The sequence below is a fragment of the Carassius carassius genome, chromosome 46, assembly GCF_963082965.1.
Source record: "Carassius carassius chromosome 46, fCarCar2.1, whole genome shotgun sequence".
NCBI lineage: Eukaryota > Metazoa > Chordata > Actinopteri > Cypriniformes > Cyprinidae > Carassius > Carassius carassius.
Window position 1 is genome coordinate 19,234,620 of NC_081800.1, and position 16,342 is coordinate 19,250,961.

A 16,342-nucleotide genomic window follows, 5' to 3' on the forward strand; every position below is an offset into this window, starting at 1 on the left:
TTGTGATAGCTGCTTATATGATCACTCTTACATATTATGACGAGGTAGGGCCAAACCAAACAAAGCAAAGTATGGATATGAGATGTACTTATCTACTGTAATGCAGCACCAGGAAAGATACCTTATCTTCGCTGTTGGGTGTATACCGGGACATCGTATAAATATACGATACGTTTATTTAGTTTTACATAGAAACATAGCCTACATGAGTTATGTGTATGTTAGTCGTAACCTTTCTACTGTACAGAGGTGTTAATGATTTTTTTTTTTTTTTTTTTTTAGATTCGTGTATTTGTAGTGCCCCCTTTTGGATAGATAGTGACATAACAGCATAGTGAACATGAGCGAGCCTAATATAAAACAATTAAAAAGGTATTTATCCATACCATTAATGTATATGCTTTAAGGAAAAATAATTTTAAATTACCTACAATGAGAAATAGCTCACGTATATAATATAATATAATCGTTTATGTAATACTGAGAAAATTTAGTCTATATAGTGCAACATTTGTTCCCGTTTTATGTAGACTAGTCCCGAGGTTTTTATACTTAGGAAAGAGAAGGTGGTCTGTAGAAGAGTTTAAAATGTAAATGAATACATACATACATAAATGCATGCATTCATACATAAATACACGTTTACTGAGCTGTGTAAATATATATAGTAAAACACTATACTGAGTAGAAAAAACGTAGCATAACTGAATAAAACTAAATATAGACTTAGACTAGAGTGTTTCTGACGTTTTGATGCAAGTTCCACGTCGGCTTTTATTATGAAACATGACGTTGGATTGTGGGCGGAGTTTCAAGCGTCACGCCACTGCAACGCCACCGCACACGCGCGGCACTGCGGAAACTGTGAGCCGACACGGGTGAATTTCGGTTCGTCTCAGAGCCGTGCTGCGGTCATCATGGCTCTCTACCACTATGTCACCCAAGAGCAACTCTCAGGTTTTGATAAATATAAGGTGAGACCGCTGTTATTCTGCACAATGTGTAGGACTTTAGGGTGTTGGTTAGTTGAGTCGTGCTGTTAATGCTATCATGAAGCATGAGGTCTGCCGGTGTGTGCCGCTCTCTAGAAAGGACAACGGCTGTTTATTGTGACCTTTTAAAGAGAAATAGTCTATTCTTCCCTCGAAATTTCGGGATGAATTAATACACAGTTTAGTTATTTGTGCATATACATCCAATTCGAAGATTTTTAAAGACATATTAGTGGTATTAACCGGTGAAACTGGTGTGCCACAGTGACTTGAAACCGCCAGTGAAAGTAGATCTTCAGTTCTAAACATTATGTGACAACATTATGTTGTTCTACCAGCAAACACAACACAAATACATTATCCAGCTTTGTTTAGCTGATCTACATGCTTTATGTTGTCGGTTAGCTTGTAAATCGGTTTGAATTAAAGGCATGGGCTCCTGGTTCCGCGTCTAACAAGGATCTGTGGTTCGGACATAATTTGCATGTGAGTCCCTCACTCACCGCGCTTTCACTTTAATTTTTCGCTGTGTTCATTTAATATTCATGTGTTACTGTACATAGTGGTGTAGTGTCAGAGACCTCTGATATAGTTTATAGAAGAAGAAACACCTGATTGAAGATTGAAATGCAAAGAAGGTTGTTCTCTAAAATTACTGTTCTAACCCAATCCTGAAAAAAATGTATCATGGTTTCCACAAAAATATATTAGGCAGCACAACTGTTTTCAATGATGATAATGCATAAAAAGAAGAAATATTCCTTGAGCACCAAATCCACATATTATCATGTGATGATGAGGCACTGAAGACTGCAGTAATGATGTTGAAAATCCAGCTTTACAATCACATGAATAAATAACATTTTGGAAAAAAAAATTGTGAACAGTTGTTTAAATTGTAATTGAAATATATATATATATATAATGTCATTTTTTATTTTTAGGTTTGCATATTCTTAATGCATATTATATTAGATAAACTTAGACAGTTTCCACATATGAACATAAACGATTCAAACATATCTTCTCACAACTATTTTGGTGACAAGTGATCCGAGGTCAGACACAATACATCTCTCCAAAGACGTATATCTGAGACGCTGGACATTGGCAGTTGAACGTTTGTCCTGGGACTGTCTGAGCTTCTCCCTGTACAGACAGATAGTAACACACATACACAGAAAACATATCAGAACTTCAAGGCCGCCTAGCCCTAGCTAGAATTTTATCAGTAAGGTTCGTTACACACATACACTATGAAGTCATCATCTTAGAGAGTAGAAGTACAGCATAAAGCAGGATTCTTTAAAATCTTATAAGCGCACATAAGGTTACACATTTCACTCTTGCCATAACTTGATTAATAGTCAAACAAGATATAATGTAATAATATAATTAATATCAATATGAAGGAAATGGCAATGCGGCATCCACTCCTTCACATAAAATACCAATTAAATCAATCAGTCTCTATTAGTATTTGTCACAAAGCATTCATGTTAAGCATCTCTGAAGAGGATAGTTTGCTTAAAAGGGTGTGGGACTAGAGGGCTCGAGAGGTTGAATTCCTGGGTGTGACGCAGAGTTGTGTGTATGTCTCAGTGGTTATTTGACAGAACTTGTGAATGAATGTTGCTCTGACCCTGTGTGCCTCCTGGTTGAATGTCCTGTTGGCCTGATAAGGTGTATTTATTTACTCCCAGTGTTTTGGACTGTTATAAAGGCTGCTGAGTTTGTATTTGCTATTCTTGCTCTCCATATTTGCACATATTTTAGGGGGCATTGAACATACATGACTACCCCCTCATGATGACCCGCAGTGTGTTTATAGTTTACCAAAACCATAAAAAAAAAGTTAACTTATAAATTTAACTTAGTTATACTTATAAAATAACTATTTCATTTCAGCATTTTGTGTATATTAATTTGTGGTTTTGTGTATGTTCATTTGCTGACATTGCTGACTTCTTCCTAAGATTCAAATGTGAGCCCAAACAATAAACACATGCTGTGGGAGCAGTTGAAAAGTGACCTTCACCCCTGAATCCTACTATTGTGTGCTGTAGTCGTGTACCGTTTCATTTTCGATGGACATTATTACATTGAGTTACATTACATTGAAGTTTGTAGACACAGTGTGCCATATTATTTGACACCGCAGAAACACTCTTTTGTCAACTCTTTATTCGACATTCACACTTCTGGAACTGAGTGTTATTAGTATGTGTTGTCTTATTCTGCATTTCTCGTCATCTCTTCTTTATAGTACAGTGCGGTTGACTCCAACCCCCTCTCAATCTACGTCATGCACCCCTTCTGGAACTCATTGGTGAAGGTGAGAACGTTCAGAATCGTAATGTTACCCAGAATACACAAGGGCATTCAGTCTCTCATATGAGATTTAATAATAATAACGACACTTTTATTATAGATGAATATTCATTTGTGTTATTTAAATGTACTATTTGATGCATTTAAACTCAAGACTGACATTAAGACAAGCAAATTGAAAAGTTCCTTTCAAATATGGAAAACGAAAGTGTTTTATTATTAAAAAAATTATATATTAGATTAATTATACAGTTTTATCAAATTGTAATATATTTCTATTTACAATTATCTTGTAGTTATACATTTTAGTACAGCATTTTATTTTTGTTTATATTGTATATTAAAATACACTATTAAATAGTTTATTGCTTATTATTTTGTGTTATAAAGACGCGTTTATGAAGATTTGTTTCTTGTCTGTCAATCTATATGAAAATATTTTGAATCCATGAATGTATGGTGGTATTTCACATAAATAGATTACCATAATGCTTTGTTTGGCTTTCATTGAATCACATATATACAACAGTAATTAATGTTCTGTCTGGATCTGATTACCTGCGAGGGAGATCAGACCATTTGCAACTTGCTAATTCCCCTCTTTCTCACTGTTTTTCAGATCTTGCCCACATGGCTTGCCCCAAACCTCATCACATTTACAGGGTTCATGTTCCTGGTACTCACCTTCATCTTGTTGTCCTTTTTCGACTTTGACTTTTATGCCTCAGGTGAGGTCAATAAACTGTGGTATGTGTGTATGATTGGTATGGATTTGATATGCTAGTGAGAGGGTATTGTGGGTAATGCTCGCTTTCTCAAAGCTTAGGGACCTTAATTCGTTTGGAATAGCAACTATAACCAATTATTGATTATGTGCAAAGATAAGGAAAAGGTTGTATGTTTTCTTTTTTTCATATGACAAAGATCAAGGTCTCACTTCCAGCTCATCATTCCCTCAATTATCAACTAGCCATCTGTTAATACACAGCCACACCTGTGCACATTGCCAGCTCTCTCACATATGCATAACACACTGTACATTCAGTGGTAGAGTGAATAATTAAAAGAAGTCACAAAACAAATATGTTTTGCTTTCAAAAAGTGTTGGTTTCATTTAGTAATGGAAAACAAAAACATTTTTAAAATCAGTGTTTTCCACTGATACGTTTTATTGAAAGTTAAATTCATTCTTTATAAATTAACTAAAGAAGTTCGGTATTTTTAAGGGTATAATTCATAGCAATTTGTTGTTTTAATGCGGTTTTTGTTTTTTTGGACTTGTATCTGTTTACAAATGGGATTGATTGTTTCGTGGGTGTTGTGTGGCACAGGGGAAGGCCGTACACATGTGCCAAGTTGGGTGTGGATAGCTGCTGGTCTGTTCAACTTTCTGGCCTATACCTTAGGTAAGTGTGTCTTTTTGATCAGTCTTCTGTCAGCTAGTGGCTAATGTTTCTGAATCAATTTATTTGTGTTTAAGGAACATTTTTGCTTGTTGTTGTTCAGAACATTTACAAATCTCATGAACACAGCAAACACCAATATGCTATCGAACACCTTTAATAAAAAAAAAAGCTAAATATTAATGCATTTCAGTAATATTGTTTAATATAAACATGGGTGCACATAAGTGGTCCGCAGGTCCGCATGCTCGACCAAAATAAAAAATGCGTTATATAAATATGTTCTGACAGCACATTTGCGTACCGACATGGTTGACAGCTGTTAATACACAATTACCATTTTAGATCACAAACTGTACTATATAAGTTTTTATTTTCAACCTGAAAGCATAAATCTTGGCTATGCCATGCCGTTTTCAAAGTACAATGCAAAACTGTGACATTCATCCACTGAGGCTCTTTAATCAGCAGCAGTGCTAAATCTGGAAGCGCGTATACTTACTTGCCGGCAACCCGCCAAGATAAAAGCCTTCTAATTTTAAGTTTGAATATGATGATGAAAATGCTTTTAATTTATTTATTTTTAGACTCTTTTATCCAAAGCGACTTAGAATTGTAGATTACATAAAGCAATTCTTCTTAAAGAGGCAAACAAAGAAAGTAGTAGTAAATATTAGCATTTTATTTTTAAGTTTACTATATTTAATACTAGGACTGCCTTTTATTTTTAATAATATTATCACACACTATTATTTAGTTTATTTACTATTATTTTATGTAAAAAAAAAACTAAATAAAGTGCAATAATATTATACCTATTATTAATTCATTTTTTATAGTTATATTTAATGGATCACACTATATGCAGTGTGAGGACCAAACCAAATCTCCAGGTTCTCTTATGAGAACCAGGCTGAAAAAATTATGTGCACCCCTGAATATAAATTCTGATGCCTAATACACAATCTTATATTTTGGCACAAATCATATTTTTGGTCCCATCTGTGTACATTTATAAACCACCTGATGTGTGCCGTATACATTAATAACTCTGCTGATGAGCACTTTGACCAATAGGGACATTTGACAGTAATACAGCCAAAAAAATACAAATTTGTACATGAAAATATGAACATGCATCGAATTTGCAGATGCTTGCTTCTTAACACTATAGTTTAGTAAAGGAAGAGCTGTGAATATTAGGTCTAGGATCCATAGGACATCTGAAACATTGTGTATGTGGTAGCAAAATTGGAAATGGTGTAATGCCTAGTACATATAGGTTTCAAATATATTGTGTGTGTACATACAGATGGTGTGGATGGCAAACAGGCTCGGAGAACAAACTCCAGCACTCCACTGGGTGAGCTGTTCGACCACGGCCTGGACAGCTGGGCATGTGTGTTCTTCGTTGCTACAGTGTACTCTGTCTTCGGACGGGGTGAGACAGGGGTCGGAGTGGTGACGCTGTATTATCTGTTATGGGTTGTCCTGTTTTCCTTCATACTGTCTCACTGGGAGAAGTACAACACTGGGGTTTTGTTCCTACCCTGGGGCTACGACATCAGTCAAGTGGTAATTTATGACAATGAGCTAAAGAAAAATTTGTGAAAAGAAAATGTTTTTTACAAAATATTAAAATGAAGCATAAACTATATATATATATATATATATATATATATATATATATATATATATATATATATATATATATATATATATATATAAGGACTTAAAATATACAATTAAAATTAAAAATTAAAAAATTAAAATTAAATTAAAATATATACTTTTCAGAAGTTTGTGGTCAGTAAGATCATATGTTTTTGAAAAAGTCTCTTAGGCTTATGAGAGAGAGAGAGAGAGAGAGAGAAGTGTGTGTGTGTGTGTATATATATATATATAATATTATTTTTATTATTATTATTAATTTATTTATTTATTAAGTTATTCATGTCATGGTAAAGCTGAATTTCAGTAGCCAATTTTTTGTATCATTATTTTACTGTCATTTTGTAAACAATTATTCCTAGCAGAATAATATTATTAGTTATAAGTATTAAGTATAAGTACCCAGTGTTTGAGCTGTAGTGTATATAAAACATGTGAAATTAATACATCTTGAAGGTATAATTTCGCTTTTTGTACACATCACACACAGTACATTGAAACTTCAGTGATTCTTGGATGGAAATAAATATTACAGTTTGTATGAAAGTCTTTTTACTTTCTCCATACCAGACTATCTCTGTGGTGTACATAATAACAGCGGTGGTTGGTGTGGAAACATGGTACAAACCTGTTATTGGGATTGTTCAGTACAGAGATCTCTTCACTGTTATGATAGTTGGTGAGTGAACTCTCTTACAGTTTATACTTCAAATGCTGTTTTCATTTGCTATTAGGCTAAACTTACTAATTAAAGGATGATCTGATATCCTCATTCGTTACTTGTTTTTTTACAGGTTGTTTATTTGTTGTAACATTGCCAATGAGCCTCTACAATGTCTTTAAGTAAGTTTCATTTCAGGCCTCTTGTTTCTTGTACTACATAAAAATGGCTCATACTTTGTAGCTTACTGATGTTCTATTGAATAATGTATGCTTTGGAACAGGGATATTTGTTCTCACGTTTTCTGTCTGTATGTTTTTTTAGGGCATACCGTAAAAGCACCCTGAAGCACAGTTCGGTGTATGAGGCCTTGTTGCCGTTTTTCTCTCCCGTCTTCCTGTTTGTGTTGTCTACACTGTGGATCAGTCTCTCTCCTACAGACATCATCGAGAAGCAACCCAGAATCTTTTATCTCATGGTGGGAACAGCCTTCTCCAATGTTACTGTGAGTGTACTCAGTCCTCTCTCTCTGCTATAGATAAACAAGTTGAGCAGCTGTGACAATGGATGCCTTTCAGTTCCATTTGAAACATCTTGTCACATTTCTGATCCTGACATGCTCTCTTTCTCTCTCTCTCTCTCTCTCTCTCTCTCTCTCTCTCTCTCTCTCTGTCTCAGTGCAAGCTCATTGTATGCCAGATGAGTAATACTCGATGTAAGCCACTGAGTCTGTTGTTGTTGCCGATGACAGCTGTGGTGTTGCTAGTGATATCTGGGGTTGTACAGCACGCTGAAATTACTGTCCTTTACATATGGACTGCCATAGTCATCCTCACTCACATACACTATGGAGTATCAGTTGTGAGTAAAGACACACACACTGCTTATTACTTAATTAGTCATAAAGAATATTTTATTATTTGAACTTTTAGAAATGACTTATTATGGCAAATGTTAAATATTTAATTGTTATAATTATAATAATAACTATATATTATTATACAATATAATTGAGTAGTAGTAATAATTATTGTAGTAATAATATTAAATAAAATGGTTTTATATTAAATTACTTGTTATAATAATAATAATGAAAAAGTACTTGTGTATAAATGTGTGTGTGTATGTGTATATATCTATCTATATCTATCTATATATATATATATACATCTATATCTATATATATATATATATATATATATATATATATATATATATATATATATATATATATACATACATATACAAACACACACACACAAACACTTTTTTTATAATTTCTATAATCAACTGTAACCATGTCCTGTAACCATTTAATATAATTTATTAAAATTATATCAATATTATAACAACTTATACAATTCATTGATTATAAATTATTATAATAGTAAATATGAGTATTATTAACAACTTATGAAACTTTATTAAACATTATAATATATAATACATTTTATGGAATTATCTTTTGTAACTGTTATGTTTTTATGCACAGCTACATTAAAATATTTCTCATTATAGTCATTTTTTTCTTCTGTCTCCCTGTGCAGGTGAAGCAGCTGAGTGATCATTTTAACATATACGCTTTCTCACTAAAGAAGCCCAATTCGGACTGACAGGACGAGGAGAAAATCGGCCTGAAGGCTGCTGAGGTTTAAGCTATCTCTGCATGTTCTTCAGCTAGTCGACTCTTACCAATCACCAAGGAGACACAACTAACAACAGGAAACCAAATTGTACTGACCAAATGCGCCGCCTTATTCTGAGGATGCTGCTCAATCAACAAATGAATGGAGCTTCAGCCCAATGCCCACTGATCCCTGAGGTGGAGCTGTGCCATGGGGCTCACAGAGCCCTGAGGCAGAGCTGCAACACAGGGCCCACTGTGCCCAGAGGTGGAGCTATGCCATAGGACATATTGAGCTTGGACACGTATTTACACTATGTGACTCAATAGCTCAGAAAAACAGGGCCCACTGAGTCCAGGACCTACAGTGCCTCAACTTGCAGCTGTGTAACATAGCCCGTTCCTCCTAGAAAGAGCTATATTGTGTTGCTCGTGCCAAGCTGAGGCTGTTTGGTTGCCTGGTATCCGTGAAGTTGGGGATTTTGCTTGTTTCCTAAGGAAATATGCTTTCCAGCCAAGATACTAGGAGCCTTGAACGGTTAATCTCACTTACATGCTCTCTCAGATGAGTCACACACAAACCACATAATGAACACATAGGATGTGATGAATGTCTTAATCTTATTTGATTTGAAGATTTTATTAACATTTAATTTTGGCCTCAATTGCTCAATTTGGGGAAAAAACAATTCTTTCTTTCTTTTTTTTAATTAGAAGCATTAATTTAATTATGTTTCTATGATGGACAATATAAGCGGACTGTGGGAAACGTCTAGTTTTTAGTTAATATGAAACATATGCATGAGGGGACAGGGATGTTAGATGCTTATTTAAATCTATGATGTTTTTACTGACCTCTACAGCTATACACATTTTAAAAATGACATGAGACAAATTTAAACAACCACAACTAGTGATCTATAACACACAGCTCAAACTAAAACCTCATTTAAACAACAAAATTTGTATTACTACTGCAACTGGGATATTTGTTTTTGTTTCCTTTTTACATTGGTGATGGTGTGTCTTCGTGCCGATTTTCAGTGTTTTTTATTTTATTTTCAGTTTTCTTTTTGTTTGCTTCACCAGTCAGTCGGCTTTTATTGAGTTTGTGCTTGAATGAAGAGTGCGCTTCAAGCCCTGTCCAGGAGAGGGTGCACTTAGAGTGAGCGAGTCAAACCTCGCTCCGTTCTATAAACACGATAAAAGCACTAGTCTGTGTGTCACCAACATGTCTGTTAAACCTGTGAACCGCAGATGTCTTGGCCTACGTAAAGCTCATTCCATCATTTAGTCTTTTTTTTCTTCTCTCTTTTTCCTTTGTACATATCTTCATTTCTGTGTGGTGGACTGAGGAAAGAGGATTTTACATTTTTTTTCCCTGGTTGTCCAAAGTGTGTGAGTTGAATGTATGTGTGAATATATGGATGAGTGTATGTGTATGTGCATATGTACTGTATGTAAATAACCGTGTATGTGTTTTACACTTACACACTCATTCTGGAAACCTCATGCCTCCATAGATTCTGTTTCTCTGAGAAGAGTCGGTCAGTGAAAACAATCGATTGATGTTTAAACTTGTACAGCTTAGCGATGTTGTTAGGCTATAACATTGTATTGTTGTTCATCTTGCTTTTTTATAAATCTCCATAATATGATGATACATGTTTCTTAACCTTCAAATACCCGTTTTACATGAATCGAGAAAAATAACACGGATAAAGAATTTACATCGCCTACTACAAATTACAACTGTTATATCTCAAGTAAATTCTTTATTTGTTATTATGTCAATATCTAATTACTGTCCAGTACACTTTTGCAATATTTTCTTTGTTAAAGAATGGTAATGACACTCATTCCTGAGGTAACTCCTGGAAGATTTGATTAAAAAGATTTTAGTCAGCAGGTGGCGCTTTTTTCTTTGTATGCCGTAGAACTTTGTAATTTTTTAATCATATTTTTTTGCATAGAGTCTGATGGTAGTTCCTCTGAGGGTCAAACTCAAGACGCATACTCAAATCTGCACATTTTAAGTTATTAGTGCACAGAATATCCGAGGAGGCTACTTGACTTATTTTGTTCCGGTTATTGTTTTTAAACTAGACATCCCTCTTAAATGTGACATTTTTGGTTGCAGAAGGACTCTTATCACTGTGTAACTGCATTTGTGTGATGCGTTAGAGAACAAGCAAATATAACTTTTATTAATCTAAAGTGAGATAAAAACACTCAACCTCTGCATATTGTAAAACAAAATCGAGCCATGTTGTAACATTATCTTCTTGTGCTGCCCCATTAAATGTAAGTGTATCCACAGTATAATTTTGTCCTATTGCAGATTTTGACACCCCAGTCTCAGGACAGGCTGGATTTCACTCAGAGGCACAGTGCATCATCTGTGTCTCAGGTACTGAATAGTGCACCACCAATGTTTTGTTTTCGTGGACTTATCCCTTATTGTGGAAGGTAATATCATGGTATTGGCATTGCATATTTTGGTTATTTTTGTTTAGTTAACGCACATGTTTCTCTGAATATAAAAAGTTGTATCTCGGTGGGTGACGTGAAATTGAGTTTTGAGAGAACTCTGGATATTGCACGCTTTTGCCTCATTCAGGGGTTCCCCAATTTTTTTTTTTATATATATATATTTTTTCATGCAAGTTAACATAAAATATTTAGTCTTTTTAAAGCTTTTTTATTTTTGAAAATTTGGGGAGTTTTATTTAGGGCTGTACAACTTTTGTTATGTTGTTGTTTGGACTGCGATATGATTAACTTTTGTAGCTGGAATTTAAAGCCGCAATTTACTTTTCTCTCAGTCCACATTATTCACATTATTCAATGTTTTTAGGAACCCAATCAAATGAAACAAAATAATAGTTATTATTTATTTATTGTTATTTTTTATTGCCTTAAAACATAAAGTGTTTGTCTTTTTTATAAATAAGTTTAAATCACAAAAGGCTACTGTAAATAAAACTATGGCATACTATATAATGATACACGTTTGTATGTAAATTCTTTCAAACATTCAAACCATTGATCTTTTAACATTTCAAATTCAAGTTTTTTATTTTGGCAGAATTATGAAATGCTGTAAACCTGTTCACAGAAATGTTGGAAATTATGTGAATGAGTAAATAAAAGGAACCTAGCCTGCATAGTGCTTCCAAATGCACGTTAAACTATTAGCGCACACAGAGATGGAGTTTGCTTCATTTACAGTGAACTCAGCCACTCTGAGAGACGCTTCAATCAGAGCAGCTCTTTGATTTTTTTTTTTTAAGTTTCATGAACCTGGGTTATTTACATTTATGCTTTTAGGAGGAGCTATATGCATAATTGTATATTTGTTACAAAAGTGTTAGCAGAAAGCACTGATCTTATTTAAGTGAGTTGTGACATTCAATAAGCTATTTCGGTCAAAATTAATGTGATGCAGTTCAGACTGAGAGTGTCAGTTATTATTAGTCTACGATATTGTATTATTTAATTGCTTTAACACCCATGCTGCAGTGTTGTTACAATCGTTTTTTTTTTAAGGGTTAGGACACTTTGGAGGGATGGTCCTGGTCCTAAACTAACAGTTAATCGGAGGTTGCGTGGATTAAACAATTGCCGCGTCCGTGAGCGTAGTCCGTTTTGTGCGTGAGGAACCGGGAGAGCGCGCTCAATAATGCATGCACGTCATTAGAAACCGGAGAAGGCCGGTGTATAGCCGTTATTTCCTGGGAAAGGCGAGTCAGGGCGAGGTGCTGATAGTCCATCCTCTGAAGCACTTCAGGTTACACAGAAATCTTGAAAACATATTTACCCCCAAGTGCAATATGCTTGCAGATTTTTATGCAGCTCTAAGTTTTATGAGAGTTACTGACAGCCCCGTGTGGTGTCACTCCTGTTTGACCCAGAAGTATGGAATTACATTTGGTTCAATAAAAATGAACGAAACTTTTTCAGAAACTATCAAAATATGCCATTACAAAAGAAGAAAAACACAATGGAAATGAAAAAAATGAACTCAGTCGCACAAATTTAACAGGCTCTTCAAATATGCTTCATTTTTATTAATGTTTTATTAATGTTCAAATTATCCCTATTTTATCAGCAAGTCCTTTTATATTGGAAACTTTTGTACAACCATAATTTCACCCCGCATAACACGCCGATTTGGAACAACAGATACATTACAGTTAAAAACAAATCATTATATAAAAAGGACTGGATGGATAAAGGTATTTGGTCCTTGATTCATTTGACTGATGGAAATGGGAGTGTGATGACATACGAAAATTTTTGTCTTAAATATGATTTTTTAGTTGATCGCAATTCCTTCGCTTCCATAATGAGAGCCATTCCCATTCCTACATTAAATTTTATTCAAGAGATTGTTTTGAACTCAACTCAAATTTCCCCTAATCTTCCACATCTATTAGTTGGAAATTGTGATTTCAAGAGTATGAAAATTCCGAATAAAATGATTAGAAAGATGCTTGATGATATTACACACCCTTTATTGTCTTTTCGAAACTCAATTAAACACATCTTCACCAAAGATACTATATATTCATTACGCTCTAAATACTTAAAATTTCCCATAAATCCAAAAGCGAAAGAAATCCATTTCAAGATTTTAAATGGTGTGTATCCATCTGGTGAATTATTACGACAGAGGTGTGGTTTTGAAACGAACAATTGTGTATTCTGTGATGATATTGAAACTTCTGTTCATTTATTTTTTCAATGTATGCACTCTGAAGGTCTCTGGACTGATATCCATGACTGGCTGCACACAAAGATCCGTACTGAACCTTTTTCTCAGAATGACATTGTTTATGGAGTTGTATTGGACAATAATGAATGGGACTTCCTGGTAAATAATATAATTATTCTTGCAAAATTTTACATTCACAAATGTAAATATATGAAGGTGAAACCTAGGTTTTATGTATTTCATAACGAGTTTCTTTCTTTCACCAAAGCCCTTAACATAATGAAAAGTAAACAAGCAATGAAACTTCTTAATTTAATTGAAAAATATACTTTGCGATCAAAGCCCTAGCTGTAATTTTATTTTATTATTTATTTTAATTCATTTTATTTATTTTAGTTTTTTTTTTTTTTTTTTTTTTTTTTTGTGTGTTTTGTTTTTTTGTTGTTGTTGCACCTGCTCCTGTGGAATGTTGAAAAGAATGTAAGCCATATTGTTTGTATATGAGTTTGTTGAAAAAAAAAACTCAGTGGCGCGCATATTGGAAAGCTCTGCGGTGATTTGTATTACTAAATATGTAAATAATATTTGACCTTCGATCGTCTCAGTCTGTAAAGATGAGCTCTTGTCCTTCAAGGCAGCTTGAAGTATGCTTGTATTACTGAATGACAATAATAACCCGCAACAAACTGTAGCACACTGTAACATGAAAAACTTTTATTGATTAGTTCAGTAACAAAAGCTTACTTCAAGCTGCCTTGAAAGACAAGCGGAGGAGGAAGATGACGCCGCTTCGTCTCTCCTGATATGGAAGCATATGGGTAGCAATATTCAATTTGGGATGTAATATGCAAAATGACAATGCAATATGTAAAATTACAATGCATTTCTGTATTTACATTTACATTTTCCAATACATTTGTGCAACGTTTGGTGCAAAATGAAAATGAAAATTAAATTACATAAATTTCATTTGCCATTTCATACACCAGTTTTAATATGTAAAATGAAAACTAATTTTAATGCTTTATAAGTTGCAAAATTAAAATGAAAATGTATTACAGAACTGTTGCAAAATTATCATTTAAATGCTATTTTTCTTAAATGCATTAACACTCACAGTCAAGACACTTACGATTGCATTTTCATTCAATGTCCCACAATGAATGTAGCAAAATTCAATGTGCACATTGAAAATGCATTCCGAGCCGATCACGTGTCCGCCCCCTCCCGCCATGTCAATCACTGCGTGAACAAGGCGGGGCTTGAGACTCAAATCTCAAGAAGAGGATTCAAGTGAGAGAACATGGACAAGACAGTTGGTCCGTGTACGTTTTGATCATTTCGGTTTATGGCTTCAATATTTCATTCACACTTGTGGGCGGAGCTGAAAATTAGTATTCATTTTACATATTAAAACTGGTGTATGTAATGGCAAATGAAAAATATGTAATTTAATTTTCATTTTCATTTTGCACCAAACGTTGCACAAATGTATTGGAAAATGTAAATGTAAATACAGAAATGCATTGCCATTTTACATATTGCATTGTCATTTTGCATATTACATTCCAAATTGAATATTGCTACCCATATGCTTCCATATCCTGAGAGCTCATCTTTACAGACTGAGAATCGAAGGTCAAATATTATTTACATATTTAGTAATACAAGGGATGTATTGCATACAAAAAAAACATACATCACATAATATCAACCACAAAAAATAAATAAATAAAGAATAAAATAGAACTAAAGAGGGCCAAAATCTAAACAAAATTACACAAGGAGATCAAAGGCAGAGCAAATTCTAACAGTCCTTATATTAGTAGATACTGAGATTGCATTCAAATTGTTTTCCATTTCTTTTAGGAAAATAGAGAAGACAGGTTTACAGTTGGAGGATTTGCATTTGAAATTTAAGATTTTTTTTTTAATTAATAACAAAACTGATATCATAATACCCAAATAGAATGTTTTTCATATGTACTGAGAAGCCTGGCAAAATCTTACACTTGACAAACACACCAATATCATCCCAAAGTTTCTGAGTGTAGTGACATGACCAAAATAAGTGTCCAGTTTCTTCAGAACTCGAACAAAAAGAGCTTGTAAGATCAATGTCAGATTTAAATCTTTGTATATTCTTTAAAAGAAATTCCTTTCACTTTGTCTGTGAAAAATAAATTTTGCGGTAGAGACCAGATTTAATCACCGCGAGAGCTTTCCAATATGCGCGCCACTGAGTGACGTCTGTACTTCCCGGTCAGAGAGCACCTGTCCATCAAAAGCTCACTATCAATCAGATTAGTTCACTGTTAAGCCCGCCCCCACGAGAGGCTTGTGCCAAAACACCAAACGAAAAACTACGAAGCATAGATGAAATCTGTGGCGATGCATTCAGAATCCACGATTAGTGAAAACGAATCTTTGAAGAAAATTAACAAAGAATGAAGCATATTTGAAGAGCCTGTTAAATTTGTGCGACTGAGTTCATTTTTTTCATTTTCATTGTTTTTCTTCTTTTGTAATGGCATATTTTTGATAGTTTCTGAAAAAGTTACGTTCAGTTTTATAAAGTTACATTCATTTTTATTGAACCAAATGTAATTCCATACTGAAGCACGCATGTTTCATTCAAAACGGGATTAACAACGAGTACAGCAGTAGCCTAACGATAAACTCGAGGCTAATAACTAGGCCTACACAAACGCCGCATACGCGACCCTTCAGTTCACCAAAACACGTGGGGCTTCAAAATTCATGGCTTTTGGCTTATGGCTTCAATATTTCATTCACACTTGTGGGCGGAGCTGAAAATTAGTATTCATTTTACATATTAAAACTGGTGTATGTAATGGCAAATGAAAAATATGTAATTTAATTTTCATTTTCATTTTGCACCAAACGTTGCACAAATGTATTGGAAAATGTAAATGTAAATAC

General features: G+C 34.1%; 1 pseudogene; it reads left to right on the forward strand.

The window, feature by feature from the left end:
• The first annotated feature begins 773 nt into the window (after positions 1-773).
• LOC132129354 (ethanolaminephosphotransferase 1-like) lies at positions 774-9,997 on the forward strand (annotated as a pseudogene).
• The last annotated feature ends 6,345 nt before the right edge of the window (positions 9,998-16,342 follow it).